The sequence below is a fragment of the Podarcis pityusensis genome (genome assembly GCF_964106645.2).
Source record: "Podarcis pityusensis genome assembly, chromosome: 5".
NCBI lineage: Eukaryota > Metazoa > Chordata > Lepidosauria > Squamata > Lacertidae > Podarcis > Podarcis pityusensis.
This window is the reverse complement of record NC_138032.1, coordinates 95,095,850-95,111,162: the sequence shown is the minus strand read 5'-3', so window position 1 is coordinate 95,111,162 and position 15,313 is coordinate 95,095,850. Positions and strand designations below refer to the sequence as shown.

General features: G+C 43.2%; 1 long non-coding RNA gene across 2 annotated transcripts; it reads right to left on the bottom strand.

The window, feature by feature from the left end:
* Positions 1–309: 309 nt before the first annotated feature.
* LOC308476726 lies at positions 310–5,533 on the bottom strand. 2 transcript variants are annotated; one of them, XR_013986075.1, is made up of 4 exons: positions 5,395–5,533; positions 4,525–4,726; positions 1,968–2,028; positions 310–766 (listed from the first exon to the last, which is right to left on the bottom strand). It is a non-coding gene; the product is annotated as an uncharacterized lncRNA (long non-coding RNA). The 2 variants fall into 2 exon arrangements; XR_013986076.1 differs by having other exon boundaries at positions 4,525–4,664.
* Between the last annotated feature and the right edge of the window lie 9,780 nt (positions 5,534–15,313).

The window sequence follows — 15,313 nt, the reverse complement described above, 5'->3', positions numbered from 1 at the left end:
TGAAACATTAAATTCAAGTGCACACCACTCCCTGAGGTTATATGCCCCTTTGCATTCCAATTTCCTAGTTTTAAAGACAGATATGCCATTAAAATCTACTTTCCATTTTTCCTCCTGACCTTGAAAATGTATAAAGCTGTTGGGCTGATATATGAACTTCAAAGAGAATGGTGGCTTCAGTAGAAATACCATCTATCTTCATGTTCAAAGTAGTTATCACATTATGGTATGTTGAAATCCTATTTTTTTTTAATTAACAGATGCAACAGAAAAGTTGTTATAAGAGTTCGATAAGTATGCAAATACTAATTGTTATTCCACACTTAGGTTTACTGATGAAAAGGGAAAGGAATGCAGATGGAAAGAGAGTTATGGGAGTTTGATGAGTGTTTTCTTCGACAAGTCCAATACACTTTATAAACCAGTCTCTCTTTTTGTCCAGGGCCTGGCCTGTTACAATGAAGCAATTATAGGTTTATTTTCTCAAAATATTTGATTGGCGGCCTTTTGGATGGAAGGTGTTCTTTTTAAAATGAGTTGCTATTACACCTTCTTTGGGACCACAGATCAGATAAAGCTCATAGAGCGCAGTTATACTTGGAAATTGACACAATTAGACAAATGTCCTGTCTGGTCCAGCATCTCATTTCTAATAGTGCTCAGCCAACTAGGAAGTCCACAGCACGGAGGCCTTGCTTACTGGGTGAGTTGTTTGTTTTTAATTTATCAGATCATCTTTTGCCACCAGCGTTTGGCTCAGTTCATTCTGGGAAAATACAAAAAAAAAAAAATAATGGTTATAGATTAAGATATAATAATAATAATAATAATAATAATAATAATATCTATCCAGTAACTGCTCCAGATTCAAATAATTTGAACAGTGCCTCAGCAGTCTCCATATCATGGCAATCCTCTCACAAACTTTGCTCTCTGTCATCCAGTTGATACCCTGGGCTGGGTTCCTGCTTTGGAAATACAGTACTAAAAGGAATTATGTTCACCTCGCCTTTCTTCCTAAATAGTTTTTATCCTCTTTACAGAATGCATTTATGAACTGCTGAGGGTAAATAATGTTGCTACCTTAGCACTGGCGGAGGAAGGGGTTGGGGGGGTGTGATTCGCCCTGGGTGTCATGCCGCGGGCGGCGCTGCCCCCGTGCTCGCTGCCCCACCCCCGTGGGACGCTCGCCCTGCCCCCAGGTGCACAGCATGTGCATCGCTCCAGGTGCCAGAGCGATGCACCTCTGTACCTTAGCAGTGTATAGATCATTACAAAGATGGCTCCTTCCAGTTCCACTGAGATAAGGTTGAAAGGCTGGAGCTGGTGTGCACTATGGGCCCTTTTATGGCTACTTCCTCTGCCAGCCCTGGCTTCCCAGGAGCTTAGAACATGGTCAGTGGCCTCTCCCAGGCGACCTTAGGCTTCCCAGCTCTTCTCAGTATCACGGGAAGACTGCATCACTTCCCAAGCAGCAGAGGCGACAAAAGAGATGGGCTTTCATTCATCCAAGCCGTAAAGAGGAAAGAATATCCTGTATTCTCCACGGTGCATTTATTCAGGCATTTATGTATGCTTATTAACATACTACAAAAATATGTCAGGCATACAAATATAATAAAAGAGAAATTCCTTGGTCGGTAGCTATTAGCCAATGGGGATACCTATTCATCCTGGGGGAAGCAAGATTTATGCTGACTTGCCTGGTTCTAATAAGACATAACGAGTAGGATATATGAAAGGCCCTCTGTAGTCCTTTTGCCAAGTGGAAAATGGTAACTCTAAAATACAAATTAAAATGTTACCATAACTTGCAAGCATTTGAGAATCCAAACTGACGACACCCAGAGGGACCAGCAGTCTCCTTCTGATATCCTGCTTGCATAAATGTTGCCTTCGTGGGTATTGCTAGGAAAATATATTCCCCAAACAAGTAAAACCTATGCAATTTTTATTCAAGTCCTTACCTGTAAGGTGGGGGCACAAAGTTGACTTCTTTTATTGGCAGCTGCAATGGATACTCCAGCCCTGCCAATTTAACAGGACATGAAAGAATGTCTAAAATGATACTACTTGTTCCCAAGAGCACCTCAATATATTGAAAAAATCAAGAGAAAAGTCATTGCCTAAAACATATCTTGGAACCGAAGTATCGTGCGGGCCCAACAGAGTTTTCTACTTAGCAATTTCCCCCACTCATCTTTCATATGAGAAACAAACATGTTGTTTTTATATATCCTTTCTTGAAATTATTTATGATCAGAACTTTGATTCAAAATGGCAGGTGCTTGGGGTTGTGTTTCATTGCTGAGGTCTCGAGTTTTCTTGAAATGCTACAAAATTGGTCCTGATTCATTAACACCTCCTCATCCCCACTGGCCAGGGAGATGGCTTAGTTTAATCACTGAACCTATGTATGTAGGATCTCAAGTTCTACAGGGCTTTGTACACCAATACCTGCACCTTGAACCCAGCCTGGAAGCTCATTGGCAGCAAGTGCAAATCTTTCAGCTGTAGCATCATATAACCGTATTTTTCGCTCCATAAGACGCACCTAGTTTTTAGAGGAGGAAAACAAGAAAAAAAATATATTCTGAATCAAATGTTGTACAGTGATAACTCTGGTTAAGAACTTAATTCGTTCCGGAGGTCCGTTCTTAACCTGAAACTGTTCTTAACCTGAGGTACCACTTTAGCTAATGGGGCCTCCCGCTGCCGCCGCGTGATTTCTGTTCTCATCCTGAAGCAAAGTTCTTAACCCGAGGTACTATTTCTGGGTTAGCAGAGTCTGTAACCTGAAGTGTCTGTAACCTGAAGTTTCTATAACCCGAGGTACCACTATACTAAACTATTTAATAAACTACCAGTATATCATAATATTTCAACCATGTAAAGTGAACAGTGTAAAATGAAGAGAGACTTTATCCCCTAGTAAGGGGGGCAGGCAATGGAAATATATGAGCTTCCCACATTGAGTCCCTTAGATCTAAGGACTGTATGGTTTGGCGCTACACAATTATTTTAATAAAGCCAAAAGAAGTTGGACTTTCTTCCTTTTTGTTCATTGCAGAGAGCTCTGGGGGCTTTCATATGAGGGAGGAATGAGGGAGGAATCTGATTCAATTCCCATTTAAAGTCAATTTAAAGTCATTTAAAGTCACACCTTTGTACACAACACAAGGACGAAACCACAGCCGCCCTTCAAATTTCACACTTCTACAAAGGAAAGCACTACTGTCCCAGCAAGACCAGTGGCGGAGGGAGGGTCTTGCGTGGTGGCACGTCGCCTGTGGGGATGTGGGACATCGCCCACATGAGCATCGTCCCAAGGGGTGGCATGCGTGCACCCTCCCATCCCAATGGGGCGGCCAAGTGCGGGGGCAGAGGGATTACACTGCTCCCACTGTGCTTGCTTTACACCCATGGCTCTACAGCCATGGCTTTACAGCCATGGCTCCCATCCGTCCCTCCTCCCCACAGTATTCTCTGCATAAGACGCACAGACATTTCCTCTTACTTTTTAGGAGGAAAAAAGTGTGTCTTATGGAGCGAAAAATACGGTATATGACAGCAATATTCTGCCTCAGGGAGCAGCCAGGCTTCCACATTTAGCAGTAGCTTCAGCTTCAGGTGAGCCTCAATGGCAACTCCACAAAGGACGTATTGTAGCAATGAAATTTAGAGATTGCCACCAGTGCACTGACAGCAGAAGTCAGCCTATCTTGAGCCAAAAATGGCCGTAGCTGTCTTGCTAACAGAAACTGGTAAAAGGTACTCCTAGACACTGAGGTCATGTTCAAGAAGGGATCAGATAATGTGCTAATAAACAAAACTTAATAGTGTATTGTGGGGCACATGCCTTTGTCCATGGACAGGGAAGGAGAATGGCCACGTGCCCCACTTAACACAATCCTCTGCGTTGGAATACAGAACTTTAAAAATATTGACACCCCTCTCTGAATCTGCCACATTCACAGCTCCATTAAATGAAATCTCAGAAACTAACAAATGACCGTAAGTTCACCATGTGTTAAGACGTTGCCATCCATTATGGAGCCACTGTTGTGTCCCTGGGCTCCTGGGGGTGGACATTGAACCAGACCAGTTTCTGCTTCCTTTTCTGTCCTGCTCCACTCTGCGATGGGATTTGCAAAATGCAAACGCCCCACAAATCAAGCGCACTTGACAGCAGGGAGTTGCGATTTACAAGCCACTGTGGCTGCACAAAGGCAGAGCAGCTGCGTCTGTGACAGATGCTGATGCACTCCTGGCACATTTTTCTCCTGTCGTCAAAAGTGGTTTATTAGGTGTAATCTTAATCTCTTCAAAAAGTCAGTGCCCTAAATATGGCTCGCAGCAACACCGTGTTAATAATAATGAATAGTGACAGCTAATTGGCAAGCCACTCGATTCTTGGACTTTACAGTCAAAGAATGAGGCCAATTTACCTGAATGAGACCAAACCTTTGCAAATTTATGTTGTTGCTGCTGAAAATCAAAATGGCCTGAAGAAACCCTACTTACTTTGGGGCAGCTGCTGGGGCTCCAGTCCAATGGTGGTGGTGTTCATCTTGGGCCCCCTGCCCTCTGCCCATGATCAGCACTTGGTCTATAAAGTGGGGTCACAGCAGGGCCAGAATGGTCTGGAGGTGAGCTACGGAGTTCTAGAGCAGGAACAAAGGGGTCGGCAGCAACAGAGTTGTGTGTTCCTGAACTCAAAAGGGAGCTGTTAACAGAGGTGGGTTTAGGGGAGCTCAACCAGTTCACCCACACTGAGCATCAAGTTGTTAGGGTTTTCCAGGGACTGCTGCAACAATAACTTAGACTGGAAGGCGAGAGGGTGCCAAATTTTGTCGTTGCAGAGGGCACCGCTGACATTCGAAAGCCCAAAGTCCATAGTTCCACTTGTCCCATGCCTAGAAAACATGGGTCTGAGCAATCTTCATATTGCCCTGCTCCTTTCCCAGAGAAGGCCTGCTCCTGACTGCCAAATAGGAGCAAACATCAAACCAGAGAAAGCCCCAATTGCTGTTTGCTCCGATAGAGCAGTAAAGAGCGGTTTTCCCCAAGGGAAAGCACAGGGAAAAGAGGAAGGGTGGATGATCGTTTACATAGTCATCCCCATCTCTTCTAGTGATGAGGGGCATTTCTCAGGGGCATTTCCAAGCAGAAACAGGCCATTTGGCACAGAAATGACCCAATGCCATGTGCCACACATCATTGATATACATATTTTACATGCTGCATATCAAAGATTAACTAACATATTCTGACTTTAAAGCAAGTATGAAAGAAGTGAACAGAAGCACGGCCTTGGATTCCTCCCTTGTGCAGCCTCTCACGCCTTGCCAAGAAGGTCAGTGTGGGGAGACAGACAGGAAACCCGTCCCACACCTGGTTATATTGTGCCTCTGGAAAGTGAAATTCCTCTGTCTGCTATTAAAACCTGCAGGTATAAATGTCAGCCCATGTGGGTGGCTGTAGGAAACCAGCTGTGTTTTTCCGATTTTAGGTTGGGAGGTAGCGATTAAGGAATTACAAGGCGAACAGTGTTCTAGAACGTGGAACTCAACAAAGAACTATGGTGTGTTGCCATGGCAACCAGCTGGCATGGCCCTGCGCCCCATGGAAAACATTTTGCATCACAGAAAAGCAGGAAAGATGAGAGCCTTCCTAGTGACAGTGATGGTCTTTGTAGCTGACTCTGAAAACAGCCATGTTTTCTCCATTGATATATATATTTTAGTTCCTCCAGACTGGGCTACCAGGATAGATAGAAGGATAAGTTAGCTGATATAATCACAGTCAGTTTGCATATTATAAAAAGCAGGGAATGCAAACATTCACAAGTCCTCGTTCTGGTTTCCAGAACTCCTTGCAACAAACAAGCAAGTCCACTTTGAAATATTAGTGAGTACCTCAAGAGAAGCGGGTCACAAAGTCTTATTTTTCTTTCCCTTTTTTCTTTTTCTTTTCTTTATTAACAATCTCTTATATCATATGACACATTTCATATAGCATATCTTGTATAACATATACATATACATATGTATTGTACATCTTCTTGAGTAAACATATATATAATCCGTGTAAGCAAAAACCATATACAAGTAGTATTTTGTTTACTTACATAAATTAAACTGATTCGTATTTTTACTATCTTTTGTTGTCTTCTCTATTTATTAATATGAATTAAAGAAAGAAAAAACCAGAAAAAAGAAAAAGGTATAGTTGGACTTCCTATCATTTCCCAGTGTATAGCCTTATTCTATAATGAATATACCTATCATTATTGAGTTATTCTTTATATTCCTTCTAATACATTCTTATAACACTTGGTACCTTTTGACTTATTTCTCATATGTTTCACTATATAAGGGTCAATCAAATTCTGCCATAGACGTTATACAACTATTATAATATATTTCTTATATTTATCCCATTTTTGTACGAATACTTGTCTTGTGTTGCCTCTCAGGCTATTAGTCAGTTGTGCCATTTCTACATTTTCCTGTAATTTATTTTGCCAGTCCGTTAGGGTTGGAACATTTTCCCCTTTCCAGTTCATTGCTATCAATGTTCGAGCCGTGACATACAGAAAAAATTCTCTCAAATTTTTCAGAAACAAGCAAGACCACTTTGAAATATTAGTGAGTACCTCAAGAGAAGCGGGTCACAAAGTCAAGAACACAGAGCTGTATACAATTTGGAAAACTCATGCAATGGGAATGCTAATGTGTAACAGTAGTTTTGCTTCCAAAACTTACTATCTGGGCAGGACATATCCTGGCCACGTGTCAGGGCTGGCTCACCTGTGAGACAGCTGAGGCTACAACCTCAGGCAGCAGGATTCACAGGGGCAGCAGATCCTGATGTAGATCTTTCTCCGCCCAGCCCCTGTTCCTGTTGCAGATCTTCTCCCACCCCTTCTTCCCTGGTTCAAAGGGAGCACCATTTTGTGGTTCGCCTTAGGGGCCAAAATGTCTTGGGCCAGCCCTGATATGTGTCCTATCTCACAGAGGACCGTCCTCTGTTTGAAGGGCATTTTGGAGTACAGTCCTCTGTCTGAAGGCCTGCTCAGTCCTCTTCTGTCTAGGAATCAAGAACCATGAGAGGAGAGGGCTAGAGGGGCCTTGAAGTTGCTCATCGACACTTGGACAGCAGACTGTGAAGGCACCCAAGTCCCCTGGCCAGACTTTTCCACTATGGAAGAAGAAGAAGAAGAAGAGTTTGGATTTGATATCCCGTTTTATCACTACCCGAAGGAGTCTCAAAGCGGCTAACGTTCTCCTTTCCCTTCCTCCCCCACAACAAACACTCTGTGAGGTGAGTGGGGCTGAGAGACTTCAGAGAAGTGTGACTGGCCCAAGGTCACCCAGCAGCAGCATGTGGAGGAGTGGAGACGCGAACCCGGTTCCCCAGATTACGAGACTACCGCATGGAGAGAGGCATTCTATTTCTATTTAAATTAGAGTAATTGTTTCACAGCTATACCTATAAATCAGCATATGCAAATGCCAATGTGTCCCTTTTGGGTGATGCATTTCCTCTTTTTGGATGGCTAGCCTTGCAAGACACCCTCAGTGGGCTCCCTCAGTGAGTCTACCCACTCGCTGGCTCTGTTGCTCCTCTGCCTCACCATTGGCTTCCCAGAGGGAGACAGTGAGTAAGAAGGCAGTGCCAGGCACTCCCTCTCACACCCACAGTTGTTTGGTTGTTCATACTCATTGGGTAGAACAGGAGGAAGGCAAACAAGAAGGTTATGATCGTGAAGAAAAGGAACAGCCCCAAGGTGCTCTTGTCAGCCATCCCCTCCGCCTGCTATGGTGTGGGGACCTGACCATGCCAGCCCCCAGCAATGGCCAGGATACTGGGGTACGGGCCGGAGGATGCAAAGTTCATGCGTGGCATTGGCCAGGTTAGTTGGACCCCATTGTGTTAACAGTGAGTGTACCCTATAACAAAGGAACCTCCCAGTGAAGGTCAGTAGTTCGAATCTGTGGGACGGGGTGAGCTCCCGTTGCTCTGTCCCAGCTTCTCCCCGCCTAGCCGTTCGAAAGTACGCCAGTGCAAGTAGATAAATAGATGCCGCTGTGGTGGGAAGGCAAACGGTGTTCCGTTGCACCAGAAGCGGTTTAGTCATGCTGGCCACGTGACCCGGAAAGCTGTCTGTGGACAAACACCGGCTTCCTCGGCCTGAAAGCGAGATGAGCGCCACAACCCCATAGTCGCCTTTGATTCGACTTAACCGTCCAGGGGTCCTTTACCTTTACTTTTTACTCCCAACAGCTGATTTTCCATTTGAAGGACCCCCTGACAAGCTTCCAGGAGTCCCCCAGATTCACATGTGAAAACCACTAGTGCAGAATAGGCTTCCCTGTTGCATATCTTGCAAGATAGTGAATATAATTTAATAATGATCACTACTGTATTGACTAAGTCTACTGAAATACGACAGGGATTTGGGAAACACACACTCCTTCCAAAGCTGCAGCTCACCAAAGGAAGGCTTCAGCTTAGGCAACTTAAAAACAAAATGCTACTGGACCATAAATGGTAATTCCAGGACTCCCTCTCTTTTAATAGCCTTTTAAAGATGAAAAGGGGCTTTGCTAATCAGTCTGAAGTCTCACAAGCAGCTTATGGATTGAGTAACATCTGCAGGCTCACAAATTTATGAGGTGGCGTTATGGATATAATTTTTGTTCTGGCACACAAGGTGCTGAAATAATATATTTCAAAATGAAACACATCGGTGAAATAATACATTCAGCAACCACAGAATAAGGAAAAATACAAGGCACATCAAGAGCTGAATTTATACAAAGTACACAGACCTATGCAGCTGGAGAGATGCTCTCCTCCAACATGTCCCTGACCTTTTAAAAGTCATGACCACTTGGAACACAGAATTGGGGAATAGTTGTAGCCATGAATGCATGCAAAAAGGGTTAATAAAAACAATTCTCTTTTTTCCCTGGGAAAAAACCACCAGTGTCTACCTGTTGTGGAGGTCAGAAATCAAAATCAAAATTACAGTTCCTAACCTTGCATTGCAATGTTTATTCTTTCTCTAAATTTTGATGAAACCCAGAAAGAAAACAATCCAGTTGGCTGTTTGAAGTTACTAAATACTTGGGGTTTTTTTACCTGGTTTTGTTAGGTATTACAAGTCAAATTCAAAAACTTTTTTTTTTCTTCCTTTTTTCAGCTTTAAATATTTTGGTTTTTTTTATAATAATATTTATTAGTAGTTTCAAAGTTATAAAGAAAAAAGAAAAATTAAAAACAACACTATAATACATAGAAAAAAAGAAACAACAATACAACAAAAGAAAAAGAAAAAAGGAAAACAAAAGAAAAAAGAAAACAACATAGATCCCAAATTACATATCTATAACTTCCATTTGCTTGTTTCACTGACCTCCTCACACCTCCCTTTTTGTATTCTAGTTTAATTAGTTATTTCAGCAAATTCTTTCCATCTTTCTCAATTTTTGTTAAAAAAATTATCTTGACAGTTTAACTTAATAATTAGCTCAGCAAATCCTTACCATCTTTCCCCATATTCTGTTATTCAAATTACCTTAATTTATTTAACCTTATCTTACCCTACAATACCTTAAAGCTTAAATCTTAGTTTTCAAATATACATAACTCCTGATATCATTTCTGCTAGAGTCATATAGTTTCATTCCAACATTTTCCCTAATATTCATTAATTTTTAGCTAATTCCCTAAATAAAAAGTTTCCTTTATAAATTTTCTTCCAATCTTCATCCAACGTCTCATCTTCCTGGTCTCAGATCGTGTCAGTCCTTACTGTCCAATCCATCTAGTCCATCAACCTGGAAGCCTTATGTCCGAGGCCCTTAAGTCTCTTCCATGTCCCTTCTGCATTTCTTCTTCTTCTTCTTGTTTATACTTGCCCCTTTCCTTGTCTTTTGTTGGTCTCTTTCTTAATTCCTTTCCTTTCTCATTGAGGAGTAGTTCTCTGGGGGGTTCCAACCCAGAATTGTCTCCATCTCCCTTCATCAAACCCACCCATTCCCCAAAGTCCCACTCCCCACAGTCCTCGATAAAATCCAAAAAGTATTTAAAAACATATTTCAAGGTCTCTCCAAAGTTAGGAACCTCCTCAACACCACACTCCCCCTGGCCCATTCCAACTTCAATCATCAATGACAGCGGCTTATACTCCTGTAGGGCCTCGGGTCTCTCCATTTGTATTATTCAAGGTGCAACCGCATCCTCCTCCATTATCTTCTGTTCTTGCCCAGTCAGTACAGATTCATGAGTTGGTCCCTGAATAATTTCTGTATCAATGTTCCCTGTTTGTCCACAGTTATTAACCACAACAGTCAAATCCATTTTTTTCATTCATCAAGTCCATCTTCTCATGCATCTGTTCCAACAGGGCACTTGTCTTGCATAAGGCAAGCACCCAATCTTCCTCCCAGCTCATCTTTAGGCAAGGTCAGAAAAGACTGTTCCCACGGTCTTAATCTCACAGCTGTTGAGTCCTCAAGTATACTGCTGCAACAATTTAACAAGCTCCCTCTAGAGGAGACAATTTCTATTTGTATCCATTTTTTTTTTTAAGGCAAGTCCAACAAAGGGAAATTACTTTCGTTTTTCAGGTATTTTCCGGATATTTTGTTTCTTTAAGATGCAAAAGGCAACACTGGAATCAGCTTGTTTCTCTTCTTTAACTATCTGTCAAAGTATTCCATTCACAGTCAATGAACCTACAATTTCTGTCTCTGACACCCCGTTCCCAGGTTAGAGACGGTGGAAACTTATCCTTCTCACTCCCTCTCCTGCAGGGGTTAAACAAAATCCCCCCCCCTTTTCTCCTGCTTCCAAGGGGGTTTCAGTAGTTCTAAATGAAGGAAATTTAGACTTTTTTGACAGCTTTCCAGGCTTTAGCTTACGAAGTTTTTCCTTTAATCTATATACAAAAAGCGGAAGGCGGACTTCCTGTTTTGAACCTTCCCACTTCGATACCAAATTAAGATATTTCTTGATCCAATTTTCCGTTTCTACTCACGGGTACTTGTTTTAAATCCAATTGTCCACAGGAAAAAGTCAGCGCTCTCCGGCAATGGTTGTGCGGCTTCACTCCGTGAAAGTAGCAATCAGTTCGCAGCACTGCACCGCTCACCCCGCTTCGATCTGGCGCCCCAAAAAGGGGTTCCCGGTGAGTAGGGGGGGCGCTTCTGGTGCCCTGCCGAACCCCACGTTCCCAGGCTTCCTCCGCCTGGGATTTCTAGTGGGTCCCCGCCTTCACCGCGGCGGGAAGACCCAGTTTTCACAGAGCTAGTTCCTCCGGTCGGAGGAACTCCGCCATTCACCGATGGCGCTGACCCGGAAGCCCCAAATTCAAAAACTTTAACTTCAGCATAGCAAATACTTTACACATACTTTCTTCTGGGGCATTGGCTACATCTCCCAGTTTGGTGTCTCTGTGCATCCCCTCAGTTCCTTCCTCCAAGTCCTTTATCTAAATGTTGAACAACAGTGGGTCCAGGACAGCACTCTGTGACACTCTTGCCTCTCTCTCCCCTCCACCCGACGACAAGGAACCATTCATGGGCACTCTTTGGGTTTGATCAGCTACAAATCCACCTAACAGTTACCTAGTCCAGCCCACATTTTACCTGCTTCTCCACAAGAATATCATAGAGGACTTTTCAAAATACTTAAATAAAGATTCACTGCATCCAAAGTATTCCCCATTACACCAATCTTATAACTTTATCAAAAAAGAAATGAGATTTGTTTGGCATGATTTGTGCATGTCCGACTGCACTCAGCTTTCCCTTGCCTCTGTATCATGAAACCCAGGAGGACATGGTTACTTCCTCCCAAGTTTCCAAGTACTTCCACTTTGTCAATCAGTTCCTCCCTGCTAGTGAGGACCAGGTCCAATGTAGATGATGCCCTTGTTGTTTTTCACCTTCTGGAATTTGTGAGACCTTACATTTTTGGCGGAGTTTGAGTTCCAACAGATATCAGGGAAGCTGAAGTCTCCCATGACTACTATATCTGTCCTTTTCGAATGTTTGGTAATCTGTTCTAGGAAGGCATCATCCAAGTCTTCAGTCTGGCTTGGTGGTCTATAGTAGACACCTACATAGTAAGGTCAGTGTTGTTTCTCTCTCTTACAATTTTTACCCATACATCCTCAATCTGCCTTCCATGCTCCAGATCATGGATGATGATGATGATGATAATGATAATGATTATTTATTTATTTATAGCCTGCCCATCTGGCTGGGTTTCCCAAGCCACTCTGGGAGGCTTCCAGCAAAATATTAAAATACAATAATTCATCGAATATTAAAAGCTTCCCTAAACAGGGCTGCCTTCAGATGTCTTTTAGAAGTCAGATAGTTGTTTATTTCTTTGACATCTGGTGGGTGGGTATTCCACAGGGCAGGTACCACTACTGAGAAGGCCCTCTGCCTGGTTCCCTGTAACTTCGCTTCTCACAGTGAGGGAACCGCTAGAAGGCCCTCGGCACTGGACCTCAGTGTCCGGGCAGAACGATGGGGGTGGAGATGCTCCTTCAGGTGTACTGGACCTCTTCACAAGTGTTCACATTCTTTACATATAATGCTCCTACTCCTTCCTTCCTGTTATATCCCTCAATTTCTACATTCCAATTCAGTTCTGTGCACCAAATGGGGATTTGATATTTTGTTCCTCAAAAGAGCAGCCTTCCATTCCATATAGTAAGCCTCTTTTGAGGTTGAGAGGAATTTCAAAAGTAGGTTGCAATATGGCATGAGGTTCTGATACTCCAGGGGAAAATATCAGAAAATCTGGGCATCCCTCAAGTGTGTTTTTTGGATCCTGGCCATGGTAAATACATTGGGAGTTGAGATGTATTAAGAAAATGGTGAAGGGGGGGAGATGTGATCTGCTGCAGCCACCCAGACCTCCAGCCACCACACCCTCTCCCCAGAATGCCTCTGAGCCCAAATATATTCTTTTCAGCAATGGAAAGGAGAAAGGTGGGGAAGCTGAAGGCCAATGCCTATCCAGATGGCAGCTTTTAAAAAAGCAGAGCAGTGTTTTGTCACTTTCTCTGCCCCCGTTTCTATTTCTCTTTTCCTAATACCTTTCTGTTAATAAGAACATAAGCAAAGCTCCAATGGACCAGACCAAAGGCCCACTTGGTCCTGTATCCTGTTCTCTCAGGGGCCAACTAGATGCAAAGCCCACAAGCAGAGCACGGGTGCAAGAGCAGCCTCCCCACTCTGGAAGCCTAGTAACTGGAATCCATGCCAAATGGTAAAGCGTGTTCTCCTTCATGGAGAGCACGTGTTCCAGTGGGGGTCTGACAGGCCACCCCTTCAATTGCTGTGCAGAATCCTTTAGATGGCCATTGGCAGTGATTGGGCTGTTTGAGTTACTGGGCTAATTTTGATGTTGCCGATTTGTGGGATGGACCAAAGGTTTTATATGCAGGGCATGAGGCATTGAGCGTTCTCTTTTGCTGCGTGCACCGGATCACCCGCCCACCCTCTCTAATTTAGGGCTCTTGCGTTGACCTTGCTATGCCTGTCATGGGGTCGTCTGCTTTTGGGGCAGGGGCCTGGTAGGAATTTTGTCCATTTGGCTGATTGGCTGGTGCCATTTGGTTTTTGCCTAATGCGTAGCAAATCGTCACAACTTGTAAGGTTGGCGGTTAGGCACTGGTTTAAATTGGTTGGAGGAGGGGTATGGATTGGCAGTGCCTGCCCCTCCAATGCTGCTGCTGCAAGGGAATTCTGTTAAAGGAATCCAGGGACTCGCCATGCTTTTGTCCGAATCCCTGGTGTGGGGCTTGGGCCGCTCAAGCCCCTGGGAGCATGCGGGGAGAGGTGAGGGCCTGGGGCTCAGCTCCATTTTCTCCCCAATATTGCTTTCCCTTACTGACTTTTGCTGGAATCCGGAAGTCAGTTTTGTCCCTGGACGGGGACAGATAGTCGGAACCAATGCCTAAGCAACCACTCACATTTATGTGCTTTAATAAAATTGTGGTCAAAATTATGCCAAAAACCTTAAACAAAAATTCTGTGTGAATTGTGATTTATTTTGGGGTGGCTTGAGGACCTCGACATGCAAACCCACCACTCCCTGACTCCACTCCAAGCCACTTCACTTTTTGACCCTTATTCTTGAAAAATGTTTCAGTTGATGGACACCTTTGCACCTAGTTAAGATATCAAAAGGCATTAAGTTTCAAGAAGATGGATTTCAATTAATTACCGTAGGTAAGGGAACGTTGTGATTTTAAAAGTTTTAAGCCTCTGAGTTCTGCTTTCACAGTTTTCGTAGCCACATTGTTAAATGCTTATTAACCTTGCCTACATCTCCAGTTCTGTTATATAAGTCAGCAGAGGACTAAATGGTGGTTACTGTGGGGAATCACACAGTTCTCTGGCTTTTAAAATCCTCATCGTAACATTGCATTGAAATTTTTAATAGCATACACTCTGAAGCTGTAATGTTGTTATTACTTTATGACTACTGTGTTATACAGTCAGTGCAAGTAAGTTTATACAGCCAAATGCTTACCGGAGCACTAAATGGGATAGGAAAAACAGCAAAGGCAAACAGCAATAGGTCTGAATATATGTAGGAATGTGTAGAAATGGGGGGCACATACAGACAACACTTAATTAGTGACCTATGATAACTTCACAGTTATTATAATTACCAGAAAGTAATAACTCCTAACATCAGCAGGATTTAATTTCAACTAAATCTGAGAGCCTACGTGAGCACAAATGTATGGACAAATATTTCTATTTACAGTCTGTACTGTTTTCTCATTCACAAATCTGTTCCATGCCGTTTCTGAATTATTATTATTATTATTTAGATCTGAATTTAAATCCATATTTAAAAGTATTTTCTCTCAAAATGCACTTTCTGAAATGCATTTTTGATATGTTTTATGAGCACCAGAACATTTAGGAAGTGATAAAACCACGAAGATCCAATCAGTACATCAGTTTAGCAGGGAAGTTTCTACTGTACTGAAAGTCACAAAGATTCTTCAAGTTTATGAATAGATGCTAACAGTTACTACATTTTGCTATATGTTTGCAATGGATGTGTGGCAAAACTCTTCCCACCTGGTGTTACATCAGGGGTCGGCAAAGTTTTTGTGGCTTGGGCCGGTTCATGGTCCCGCAGATACCTCAGTGGGCCGGAGTGCGCACGTACATGTGCAAAAGCTATTTCTGGTGCTCCTTCCGGCACGGAGGAGGCGTGCACAGCTTCCCATTGGCTGCAGGAACTTCCTGCAGCCAAGGGG